This window comes from Bombina bombina, chromosome 7 (genome assembly GCF_027579735.1).
Source record: "Bombina bombina isolate aBomBom1 chromosome 7, aBomBom1.pri, whole genome shotgun sequence".
NCBI classification, from domain to species: Eukaryota; Metazoa; Chordata; class Amphibia; order Anura; family Bombinatoridae; genus Bombina; species Bombina bombina.
Window position 1 is genome coordinate 534,537,622 of NC_069505.1, and position 12,620 is coordinate 534,550,241.

The 12,620-nt window shown below is 37.8% G+C and overlaps 1 pseudogene; it reads right to left on the reverse strand.

Moving 5' to 3' along the window:
• The window catches only part of LOC128636501 (4-galactosyl-N-acetylglucosaminide 3-alpha-L-fucosyltransferase FUT5-like), a 40,808-nt pseudogene extending 31,665 nt beyond the window's left edge, over positions 1-9,143 (reverse strand).
• Between the last annotated feature and the right edge of the window lie 3,477 nt (positions 9,144-12,620).

Consider the following 12,620-nt stretch of genomic DNA (forward strand, 5'->3'; position numbering starts at 1 on the left):
CAGACTGATGTTTCACAGTCAAAAAAGTTTTTTTATTAAATATTTACACTACTGTTACAACAAATATGAGTGGTGCCACTAACTTGGCAAGTGGGCCTGGCATACACGCTGGCAGGCAGGCAACTGCAATTAGATTACACTAGCAGATTGATGTTTCACAGTCAAAAAAGTTTTTAAAAAAATATTTACACTACTGTTACAACAAATATGAGTGGTGCCACTAACTTGGCAAGTGGGCCTGGCACACACGCTGGCAGGCAGGCAACTGCAATTAGATTACACTAGCAGACTGATGTTTCACAGTCAAAAAAGTTTTTTTAAAATATTTACACTACTGTTACAACAAATATGAGTGGTGCCACTAACTTGGCAAGTGGGCCTGGCACACACGCTGGCAGGCAGGCAACTGCAATTAGATTACAATAGCAGACTGATGTTTCACAGTCAAAAAAGTTTTTTTTAAAATATTTACACTACTGTTATAACAAATATGATTGGTGGCACTAGTTGGCAAGTGGGCCTGGCACACACGCTGGCAGGCAGGCAACTGCAATTAGATTACACTAGCAGACTGATGTTTCACAGTCAAAAAAGATTTTTTTTTAAATATTTACACTACTGTTACAACAAATATGAGTGGTGCCACTAACTTGGTGGCAAGTGGGCCTGGCACACACACTGGCAGGTAGGCAACTGCAATTAGATTACAATAGCAGACTGATGTTTCACAGTCAAAAAAGTTTTTTTATTAAATATTTACACTACTGTTATAACAAATATGATTGGTGGCACTAGTTGGCAAGTGGGCCTGGCACACACGCTGGCAGGCAGGCAACTGCAATTAGATTACACTAGCAGACTGATGTTTCAGTCAAAAAAGTTTTTTTTTTAAATATTTACACTACTGTTACAACAAATATGAATGGTGCCACTAACTTGGCAAGTGGGCCTGGCACACACGCTGGCAGGCAGGCAGGCAACTGCAATTAGATTACAATAGCAGACTGATGTTTCACAGTCAAAAAAGTTTTTTATTAAATATTTACACTACTGTTACAACAAATATGAGTGGTGCCACTAACTTGGCAAGTGGGCCTGGCACACACGCTGGTAGGCAGGCAACTGCAATTAGATTACAATAGCAGACTGATGTTTCACAGTCAAAAAAGTTTTTTTATTAAATATTTACACTACTGTTACAACAAATATGAGTGGTGCCACTAACTTGGCAAGTGGGCCTGGCATACACGCTGGCAGGCAGGCAACTGCAATTAGATTACACTAGCAGACTGATGTTTCACAGTCAAAAAAGTTTTTTTAAAATATTTACACTACTGTTACAACAAATATGAGTGGTGCCACTAACTTGGCAAGTGGGCCTGGCACACACGCTGGCAGGCAGGCAACTGCAATTAGATTACAATAGCAGACTGATGTTTCACAGTCAAAAAAGTTTTTTTTTTAAATATTTACACTACTGTTATAACAAATATGATTGGTGGCACTAGTTGGCAAGTGGGCCTGGCACACACGCTGGCAGGCAGGCAACTGCAATTAGATTACACTAGCAGACTGATGTTTCACAGTCAAAAAAGATTTTTTTTTAAATATTTACACTACTGTTACAACAAATATGAGTGGTGCCACTAACTTGGTGGCAAGTGGGCCTGGCACACACACTGGCAGGTAGGCAACTGCAATTAGATTACAATAGCAGACTGATGTTTCACAGTCAAAAAAGTTTTTTTATTAAATATTTACACTACTGTTATAACAAATATGATTGGTGGCACTAGTTGGCAAGTGGGCCTGGCACACACGCTGGCAGGCAGGCAACTGCAATTAGATTACACTAGCAGACTGATGTTTCAGTCAAAAAAGTTTTTTTTTTAAATATTTACACTACTGTTACAACAAATATGAATGGTGCCACTAACTTGGCAAGTGGGCCTGGCACACACGCTGGCAGGCAGGCAGGCAACTGCAATTAGATTACAATAGCAGACTGATGTTTCACAGTCAAAAAAGTTTTTTATTAAATATTTACACTACTGTTACAACAAATATGAGTGGTGCCACTAACTTGGCAAGTGGGCCTGGCACACACGCTGGTAGGCAGGCAACTGCAATTAGATTACACTAGCAGACTGATGTTTCACAGTCAAAAAAGTATTTTTTTAAAATATTTACACTACTGTTACAACAAATATGAGTGGTGCCACTAACTTGGTGGCAAGTGGGCCTGGCACACACACGCTGGCAGACAGGCAACTGCAATTAGATTACAATAGCAGACTGATGTTTCACAGTCAAAAAAGTTTTTTTATTAAATATTTACACTACTGTTACAACAAATATGAGTGGTGCCACTAACTTGGCAAGTGGGCCTGGCATACACGCTGGCAGGCAGGCAACTGCAATTAGATTACACTAGCAGATTGATGTTTCACAGTCAAAAAAGTTTTTAAAAAAATATTTACACTACTGTTACAACAAATATGAGTGGTGCCACTAACTTGGCAAGTGGGCCTGGCACACACGCTGGCAGGCAGGCAACTGCAATTAGATTACACTAGCAGACTGATGTTTCACAGTCAAAAAAGTTTTTTTAAAATATTTACACTACTGTTACAACAAATATGAGTGGTGCCACTAACTTGGCAAGTGGGCCTGGCACACACGCTGGCAGGCAGGCAACTGCAATTAGATTACAATAGCAGACTGATGTTTCACAGTCAAAAAAGTTTTTTTTAAAATATTTACACTACTGTTATAACAAATATGATTGGTGGCACTAGTTGGCAAGTGGGCCTGGCACACACGCTGGCAGGCAGGCAACTGCAATTAGATTACACTAGCAGACTGATGTTTCACAGTCAAAAAAGATTTTTTTTTAAATATTTACACTACTGTTACAACAAATATGAGTGGTGCCACTAACTTGGTGGCAAGTGGGCCTGGCACACACACTGGCAGGTAGGCAACTGCAATTAGATTACAATAGCAGACTGATGTTTCACAGTCAAAAAAGTTTTTTTATTAAATATTTACACTATTGTTACAACAAATATGAGTGGTGCCACTAACTTGGCAAGTGGGCCTGGCACACATGCTGGCAGGCAGGCAACTGCAATTAGATTACACTAGCAGACTGATGTTTCACAGTCAAAAAAGTTTTTTTTAAAAATATTTACACTACTGTTACAACAAATATGAGTGGTGCCACTAACTTGGCAAGTGGGCCTGGCACACACGCTGGCAGGCAGGCAACTGCAATTAGATTACACTAGCAGACTGATGTTTCACAGTCAAAAAAGTTTTTTTTAAAATATTTACACTACTGTTATAACAAATATGATTGGTGGCACTAGTTGGCAAGTGGGCCTGGCACACACGCTGGCAGGCAGGCAACTGCAATTAGATTACACTAGCAGACTGATGTTTCACAGTCAAAATTTTTTTTTTTTTAAATATTTACACTACTGTTACAACAAATATGAGTGGTGCCACTAACTTGGTGGCAAGTGGGCCAGGCACACAGACTGGCAGGCAGGCAACTGCAATTAGATTACAATAGCAGGCTGATGTTTCACAGTCAAAAAAGTTTTTTTATTAAATATTTACACTATTGTTACAACAAATATGAGTGGTGCCACTAACTTGGCAAGTGGGCCTGGCACACACGCTGGCAGGCAGGCAACTGCAATTAGATTACACTAGCAGACTGATGTTTCACAGTCAAAAAAGTTTTTTTAAAAAAATATTTACACTACTGTTATAACAAATATGATTGCTGGCACTAGTTGGCAAGTGGGCCTGGCACACACGCTGGCAGGCAGGCAACTGCAATTAGATTACACTAGCAGACTGATGTTTCACAGTCAAAAAGGTTTTTTAAAAAAATATTTACACTACTGTTACAACAAATATGAGAACTTGGCAAGTGGGCCTGGCACACACGCTGGCAGGCAGGCAACTGCAATAAGATTACACTAGCAGACGGATGTTTCACAGTCAAAAAAGTTTTTTTTTTAAATATTTACACTACTGTTACAACAAATATGATTGGTGTTACTAGTTGGCAAGTGGGCCTGGCACACACGCTGGCAGGCAGGCAAATGAAATTAGATTACACTAGCAGACTGTTGTTTCACAGTCAAAAAAGTTTTTTTTTAAATATTTACACTACTGTTACAACAAATATGATTGGTGGCACTAGTTGGCAAGTGGGCCTGGCACACACGCTGGCAGGCAGGCAGGCAACTGCAATTAGATTACACTAGCAGACTGATGTTTCACAGTCAAAAAAGTTTTTTTTTTAAATATTTACACTACTGTTATAACAAATATGATTTTTGGGGTGCTTTCCTTACAGCAGAGATCAGATGAGTCCTTCAGGACTGTAGTGGACACTGAATACACTAGCCTAGCTATCAATTTCCCTATAAAATCATCATCATCATCATCATCATCATCATCAGCAGCAGCAGCAGCACTATCCCTCCTCTCACTAAGAATGCAGGATCAGAATGAATCTAAAATGGCTGCTGCCCAGGAGCTGGGAGGGTCTGGGAGGGAGTGTCTGCTGCTGATTGGCTGAAATGTGCCGCGGCGAACGCGAACAAGCTATGATCGCCGGGAACTGTTCTCCAGCGAACTGTTCGCAACATCACTAATTATAATACAAGTTAATGCTCTCTTACACAGTACAAATGCTTGCGCGCGCCAAAGCTCAGTACCGAAAAGTTTATTTTATTGGGATTGCTTTCAAAGATCTTTTTTTTTCTAGAGTGGTTGCTCATATTTTAGCAATTTGAGGAGATTATCTCTTTGTTATTGAAGTTAAAGGGACAGTCTACACCAGCATTTTTATTGTTTAAAAAGATAGATAATTCCTTTATTACCCATTGCCCAGTTTTGCATAACCAACACAGTTATATAAATATATATCTAAGCCTCTGCAGACTGCCCCTTATCTCAGTGCTTTTGACAGACATGCAGTTTAGCCAATCATTGCAGACTCCTAAATAACTCCACGGGAGGATGCACAATGTTATCTATATGACACACATGAACTAGTACTGTCTAACTGTCTAAACTTTCAAGAGGCGGTTTTCAACGGTTTAGATATCAGTTTGAGCCTACCTAGGTTTAGCTTTTCAAAAATACCACCAAGGGAACAAAGCAAATTTGATGATAAAAGTAAATTGGTAAGTTGTTTAAAATTGCATGCCCTGTCTGAATCATGAAAGTTATGTATCATTGTTATTTAGAAATGATTGTTATTTAGAAAGATTGATTTTTTTGTATATTGTTTTTTTTTTGGTGAATGGAACAAGCTACAAGAGGTAATGTACTAGGTTTTACACCTATGCTACGTTATTTTGTAAATAAAAAAAAATAAAAAAAATAAGATAGATAGAAAAAGACGGATTGATTGATACATAGATTATTGTCAATTAAAGCAAAATGATGCTGATGTTTAAGAGAGAGTTAATAAGATGGATGAAGCAAAATTATTGACAGTATGTAGCATTAATTAGAAAGGGTGGGTTTTCCTGAAATAAGGGTTTGATTTATTCTTACACGCAAGAAACATTTACAGGCCCATTTATCAAAGGGCTTGCGGACCTGATCCGACACTGCGGATCAGGTCCGCAAGACCTCGCTAAATGCGGAGAGCAATACGCTCTCCGCATTTAACATTGCACCAGCAGCTCACAAGAGCTGCTGGTGCAACGCCGCCCCCTGCTGACTCGCGGCCAACCGGCCGCCAGCAGGGAGCTGTCAATCAACCCGATCGTATTCGATCGGGTTGATGTCCGGCGATTCCTGTCCGCCTGTTCAGAGCAGGCGGACAGGGTTATGGAGCAGCGGTCTTTAGACCGCTGCTTCATAAGTTGTGTTTCTGGCGAGTCTGAAGACTCGCCAGAAACACGGCCCTTCAAGCTCCGTACGGAGCTTGATAAATGGGCCTGTTAATATGCAGGTATTTCATTCACGCAGAAAACACTACAATATCATGCTATAAGCAGGGCTGTTAGATGGGATAGATAGATAAATAGAGATAAACAGATAGATATACACAGATAGAGAGGTAGATAGAGATAGATAGATTATAGACAGATAGATATATAGATAAATAGAAATAGAAAGAAAGATTCAGATAGATATAGAGAGAGATATAGACAGAGAGATAAACAGATAAGATAGATAGATAGATAGATAGATAGAGATAAACAGATTTAGATAGAGAAATAGATAGATATTAACAGATAGATTTAGATAGATAGATAGATAGTTAGATAGATAGATAGATAGATAGTTAGATAGATACAGACATTCTTCCCTGTTAAAACCTTAATTCCAGACTATAGATTTTCTTATTTTTTATAGTTCTGTTTTTCTACCTCCCTATCTCTTCCTTTGTCTCTCTCCTGCACAGCAATAAACTCTTTTCTATCATCAAACAGTAATGCTTGAAGACCACTTACCTTCTGTATCTAGTGATGCTTAAAGATTACAGAGAGATCTGTCACTGAGTGTTCCTGACTTGTGTGTGGTTTGTCTGAATCATTTATGACTTTATAGTTAATATCATCCCAATTACTATTTGTCTTCAATGGATGTAATTTAAATGAAAAGCAGAGTCTAAATGATTCCTTTATGATTCAGATAGACCATGCAATTTAAACAGCTTCCCAATTAAATTCTGCTTACAAATTTGCTTTGTTTTCTTTGTATCCTTGTTTAAAGTGTAAAACTGTGTAGACTCAGAAGCAGCAATGCACTACTGGGAGCTAGCTGAGCACATCTATTGAGTTTGGAGTGCAGTTCTGGGGACCGATTGCTAAAAAAGATATTGCAGAACTAGAAAAAGTTCAGAGAAGGGCCACAAAGCTAATAAGGGGATTGGAGAAATTAACCTATGAGGAGAGGCTAGCCAAACTGGGTCTGTTCTCTTTAGAAAAAAGGCGCTTGAGAGGTGACATGATTACTTTATATAAATATATTCAAGGCCCATATACAGAGATGGCAGAAGCTCTTTTTATTCCAAGAAAATTGGTTCTGACAAGAGGTCATAATTTAAGGTTGGAGGAAAGGAGATTTAATCTCCTGCAACGGAAACGTTTTTTCACTGTAAGAGCAATAAAATTGTGGAACTCATTACCAAAGGAGGTAGTGAATGCCAATACCATAGATACATTTAAAAATAGTCTGGATAAATTTCTGTATATAAACAAAATTCATGGATATGATTGCTAGTATTAAATGGGTCACATTTTAATGGGGTTATTTAAGCTTAACTGGAGCTTTTTGTAAGTATTTTAGATTTGTATAGGTTGAACTCGATGGACTTCAGTCTTTTTTCAACCTTATCTACTATGTTACTATGTTACTATGTTACTATCTGGTGAGCCAATGACAAGTGACCTATATGCATTGTGGCATATATGTGGTTTGCTGCTCGAGAGCCAACATAGTTATGCTTTTCAACAAAGGATGTTAATAGAATAAAGTAAGTTTGATAACAAGTACATTGGAAAGTTGCTTAAAATTGCATGCTCTATTTAAGTTATAAAAATGATATTTTGACTTTATAGTCACTTTAAATAGACAAGAAATACCAGACTGAGCTGTGGATTACATGTGTTGCAAGATTTAATACTATAGGGCCGATTTATTATATGGTGGGCGGACATGACTCGCTGTAGATCGGGATTACTGCAGTCCGCCACCTCAGAATGTCTGAGTCACATAACAAATACAAATGTATTAGACAATAGTACAGACATTATGAGGAAGAGAAACATAACCTTTATTTACATACATTTCATAACTTTAATCTATAAACAAAATGAAGTATTTAGATAATATGCAAAAATGCTTTCGAAGAGTCCCCACGGCATTTCCTAGAGTTAAAACAGCTACAAAATATAATAAACCCAACCCCAAAATGCAATATTAACAAGCTGAATATTGGTGTTATATTATTATCACAATGTAGTCTAACAAATAGGTTTATTTATCCACTCAGATTACAAGTTGAAAGTAAAATAGTAGTGCCCAAGTGAAAGCCTCAGGCATTTTAACATCTGGAGGTCGGATAGTAGAGAACTGCCTGCCAGTATTGGTATGTGATTGGTGCTTCTCTTTATTTGCTCATTAGTTGTGTCCTGTTCTGGACCAGTAATGCAGTGTAGATCCTGAGCTGTACTTTACCTTTGTGTTTTTCCTCTCGCTGGGACTAAACTTATAGGGCAAGATTATACAACTTTCTCTGAGCTTTTGAGATTGTGTAAGAAATCTTACCAGTATTATGAAGCCCCTGCTTAAAGGGACATTATACACTAGATTTTTCTTTGCATAAATGTTTTGTAGATGATCCATTTATATAGCCCATACAGCTAAAAAAGTATAGTTTTGGTTATTTTTAAATAACATTGTGCTGATTTTCAGACTCCTAACCAAGCCCCAAAGTTTTAGGAGAATACTGATGTATACCCAGTGGCAGACCTAATGAACACCGGGCCCTGTTGCAAGAATTTTTTTTCGTTCAACCCTATAAAAAAAGGTAACTCAATGGTGCAACAGCATACCCACGATGCAAGCACACACAAACATACACATGCATATATACGCTCACAAGGATATGCACAAACACACATATATTACTATTATTTAGTTTATTAAAAATGTTATACTATAACATTAATAAAATTATAATAATTATTATAAAAACATACACACTCATATTTATTTACATACACAATCATATACTCTCTATCTCTCTATCTCTCTAGTATATATTTTTGGTGCAGCCTGTGTCACACTTTGGCTTTTGTTATAAATCTGCATTAGTCCTTTCTTTTTATGGTATATTATTATATTTATATATATATATATATATATATATAGGTACAAGGGTAAACAGCACTCAAAAATTCATAATACAAGACATAGAACATAGAACAATTCAGAAACCGATCGTTAACAGCGATCTGCTATGTTTATGTCACTTAACGGTTTGTGATTTACAAGAAACTGATTCACAATATTTCGGCGAGCCCTTCTCTAACATTGCTGGCTTACGATTGGTGTTTGAAGCAGTAGTTAGATCCAATCAGACCGCAACCGGCCATTACGCCCATTACATACCGCTTCACATTGGCTATTGACTGGGCGGTTTGTCACACAGGATAGGGATTGGCTAAGAACTTACACACATGCACTACTTAAGAGGGTGGCACCTGGGCCTCGGCTTGAACTATCACATTGAGAAAGGCTGAATAATACAGCCGAAACGCGTTTGTGCTTGCAGTAAGCACATTTTTGTGCACAATTTGTTGGTTTTAACACTGTCCCTAGTCCCTGACACCTGAAGCCGAGGGAGCTGCTATCGGCCAGGAAACAGGGGGGCTAGGTGTACAGTTTTAGTGTGGGTACTCTATCAAGGTATATCCTTGTTTTAACTTTGGTCTTTATTAAAAATTCAATTTTTTAACGCATACTTATTTAGGGATGAGTGCTATTTAAACCCTATACCTTTTTTGGTTCTCTTACCTATCCCCCAGTGTATGTATATATATTTAGGGTCAGCACCGGATTACATACAGTATCTATCTATTCCTAATATAACTATTTCTAGTGCCAGTTTCTTAATTTGTAAACTAACTTATAACTTTTTTGAAGTAGCTTTAACTACTTCTTTTTCTATTTGAAACTAGAGCACAGTTATTAATATGGCTTCCTTTGATTTAAGCGCTGAAATGCAAAGATGGTCAGATGACATTTACAAACTTACATCTGATCTTAAAAATAAAAACTCTGTAGAAGGGGAAGTTGTGGGAGAGTGGTCACAATCATTAAAAGGTCTTAAAAAGATTAGAAAAAAACAAATTAGAGGCCAGTGGAACCTGGGTATGTATGACTTTTATCAAAAGAATAGTATCATACCCAGGGGCCTACGCCTGAAAATGTTTCCCTCTTTTTACAACCTTAAACCTGAACTGATGACGAAATATGAACAAGCCCTAACTGACTGTTCATTAAAATTGATTAGCTATCTCATAGAACATGAAACAGATAAACTGAATTCTGTAACACTTGAAATTAATAAGCTAAGTGACAGTCTGAAAGTGTATGAAACCAGGGATGATTTTCAGAAATCATACAATAAAATTAAAACTGATGTGGAAAGGTTTGCTAAGTTTGTGTCTGAGAAAAAGAAAAAAAAGATTGATAGAGATTTAAATGATTACTCTCAAGGGAAAGTATACTCCTGGAAAAAAAGTGTTAATTTAATCTCTGACTCAGAGGGTACAGACATAGAATATGAATCTGGTGATGCTGAAACATCAGACAATGAAATAGCTACCAGATCAATACTCACTAAGCAACCAAACCACACATAAATATCAAACACATCCCTTTAGGCGGAAAACCTGCAGAGGGCGAGGCAAGGTATCCCCAAACCAGACGACATGTTCGGTTCAATCAGAAACAACAGCACCACAAGAGTCAACCACACAAACAGAAATAGATGATATTAATAGAGATGATAATCTCAATATCATCAATCTTTCTGACAAAACACTAACCCCTGTTCATATATCAGCGCTCAAAAAAGGTTTATCTTTTGTACCCTCCAACCGCATCGATAAGTTCGAGGCAATCAAAGACACACATTTATTTGTAAGAAAGGTGTTACTCAAGAAATATTTCTCTAATACTAATGAACCTGATAATCTGTCTACCATTGACACAATAGACAGAACAGCCCTAAATGACTTAATATCTTTACTTGAAGATAACGATATAACTACTAATGAAATGTTGATTAGTTGATCATAAAACAAACAATGCCCCTGCTCGTGGTCTCAAGGCTTTCTGTAAACCAATTATGTCAGTCTCTTAGAGTTCCGTTTACTGAGAGATAGTAAATGTTCAAGTTACTACAACACATAATATTTGTCTTCATAAAGCGGTCCTTTTAGACATAAGCGATTCTTACCATAAACTGGTAGTTCTGGTCCCAGGCCAGTTCGCTACGGATCCGTCTTTACCTCCAGTGTGTGTTGTGTTTGAACAACCGCCATCTCCTCGGCACTCAGTTACCTCCCCGAACACTTCCGGGACGCCACTCATGCGGCTCTGAGCGCTCTGTGCTTGACGATGCATAGCTCCTTGTGTATGTCGACTCTCTATGACGTGATTGCTGTATGCAACTCTGAATTGTAGTTGCCGTTCACTTGTAACCGGAGCTCCAACCAGCATGAAGATTGGCGTGATATTTTAAAAACAAAGTCACAATTTGTCCCCCCAAGCACTATATCCCCTCAAGCAGTCACATTTTTAAATTTAGTCTGTCAAGACATAATATCCCTGTATGAGGATGTAAGGTGCCTGAGAAACATGACCAAAGCAGAAAGTGATGCTATGAGTGAAATTATACAATGGACAGATGTCCAAATAAAAAATAGTGATAAGGGGGGCAATGTAGTGGTATGGCCAAATACAATGTACATCTCAGAAGCCATGAAACAACTGTCCAATCACTCTAATTATAAAAAACTCTTAGGGAACCCCACAGAGAATTTTTTTGAAATGTATAAGAAACTTATTGACACAGCTTTCAAAGATAATATTATTGACCAAAAAGAGTACAAATATCTAACAGTTACTAATCCTAAAGTAGCCACTATGTATTTACTGCCTAAGATCCATAAAAAAATATTTCTTATCCTCCTGGGAGACCAATAGTGTCAGGGCTAGGATCACTTACAGAATGAGCCAGCAGATATGTTGACGCGAGACTAAGGAAAATTGTAGACGCCCTACCGTCACATACCAGAGACACAATGCACATCTTAAATAAGATGCAAAATATTTCCATAACAGAACAGTCTATCTTAATAACATGTGATGTAGATTCCCTCTATACAAGCATTAAAACCGACTGGGGCATTAAAGCTGTAGCTCATTTCTTGGAAAAGGACACCAATATGGATCTACTACACAAAAGAATTTATCCTCAAATTATTAAAATTTGTGCTTACACATAACTATTTTGTGTTTGATGATAAGTTTTTCTTACAGATTTGTGGCACCGCAATGGGCACATCCTGCGTGCCCACATATGCCAATATATACCTGGGCTGGTGGGAAGAGATGATAGTGTTCAATAATCACATGAACCAGTACACCAAATTCATCTCCCACTGGTCCAGGTATATAGATGACATTCTCCTGATATGGGAAGGCCCGTTAGAAATTTGGGAAGAATTAATTAAACTACTTAACACTAATCCCTTTGGATTATATTTAACACACAGTGTAAGTTATAATAAAGTTGAATTCCTGGATCTGACAATCTCAAAAAGTAATGATAGATTAGTAACGGACACATATAGGAAAGCAACTGCTACTAATAATATCTTACATGCACAGAGCAATCACCATCCTTCCACAATTAATAGCCTCCCATACGGTGAATACCTTAGAATAAGGAGAAACTGTACAGATATAAATTATTTCAAAAAGGCAGCATCAGAACTACGTGATATACTCCTCCAACGGGGCTACTCAAACAAACTGTTAGCAAGGGCATATCAAAAAGC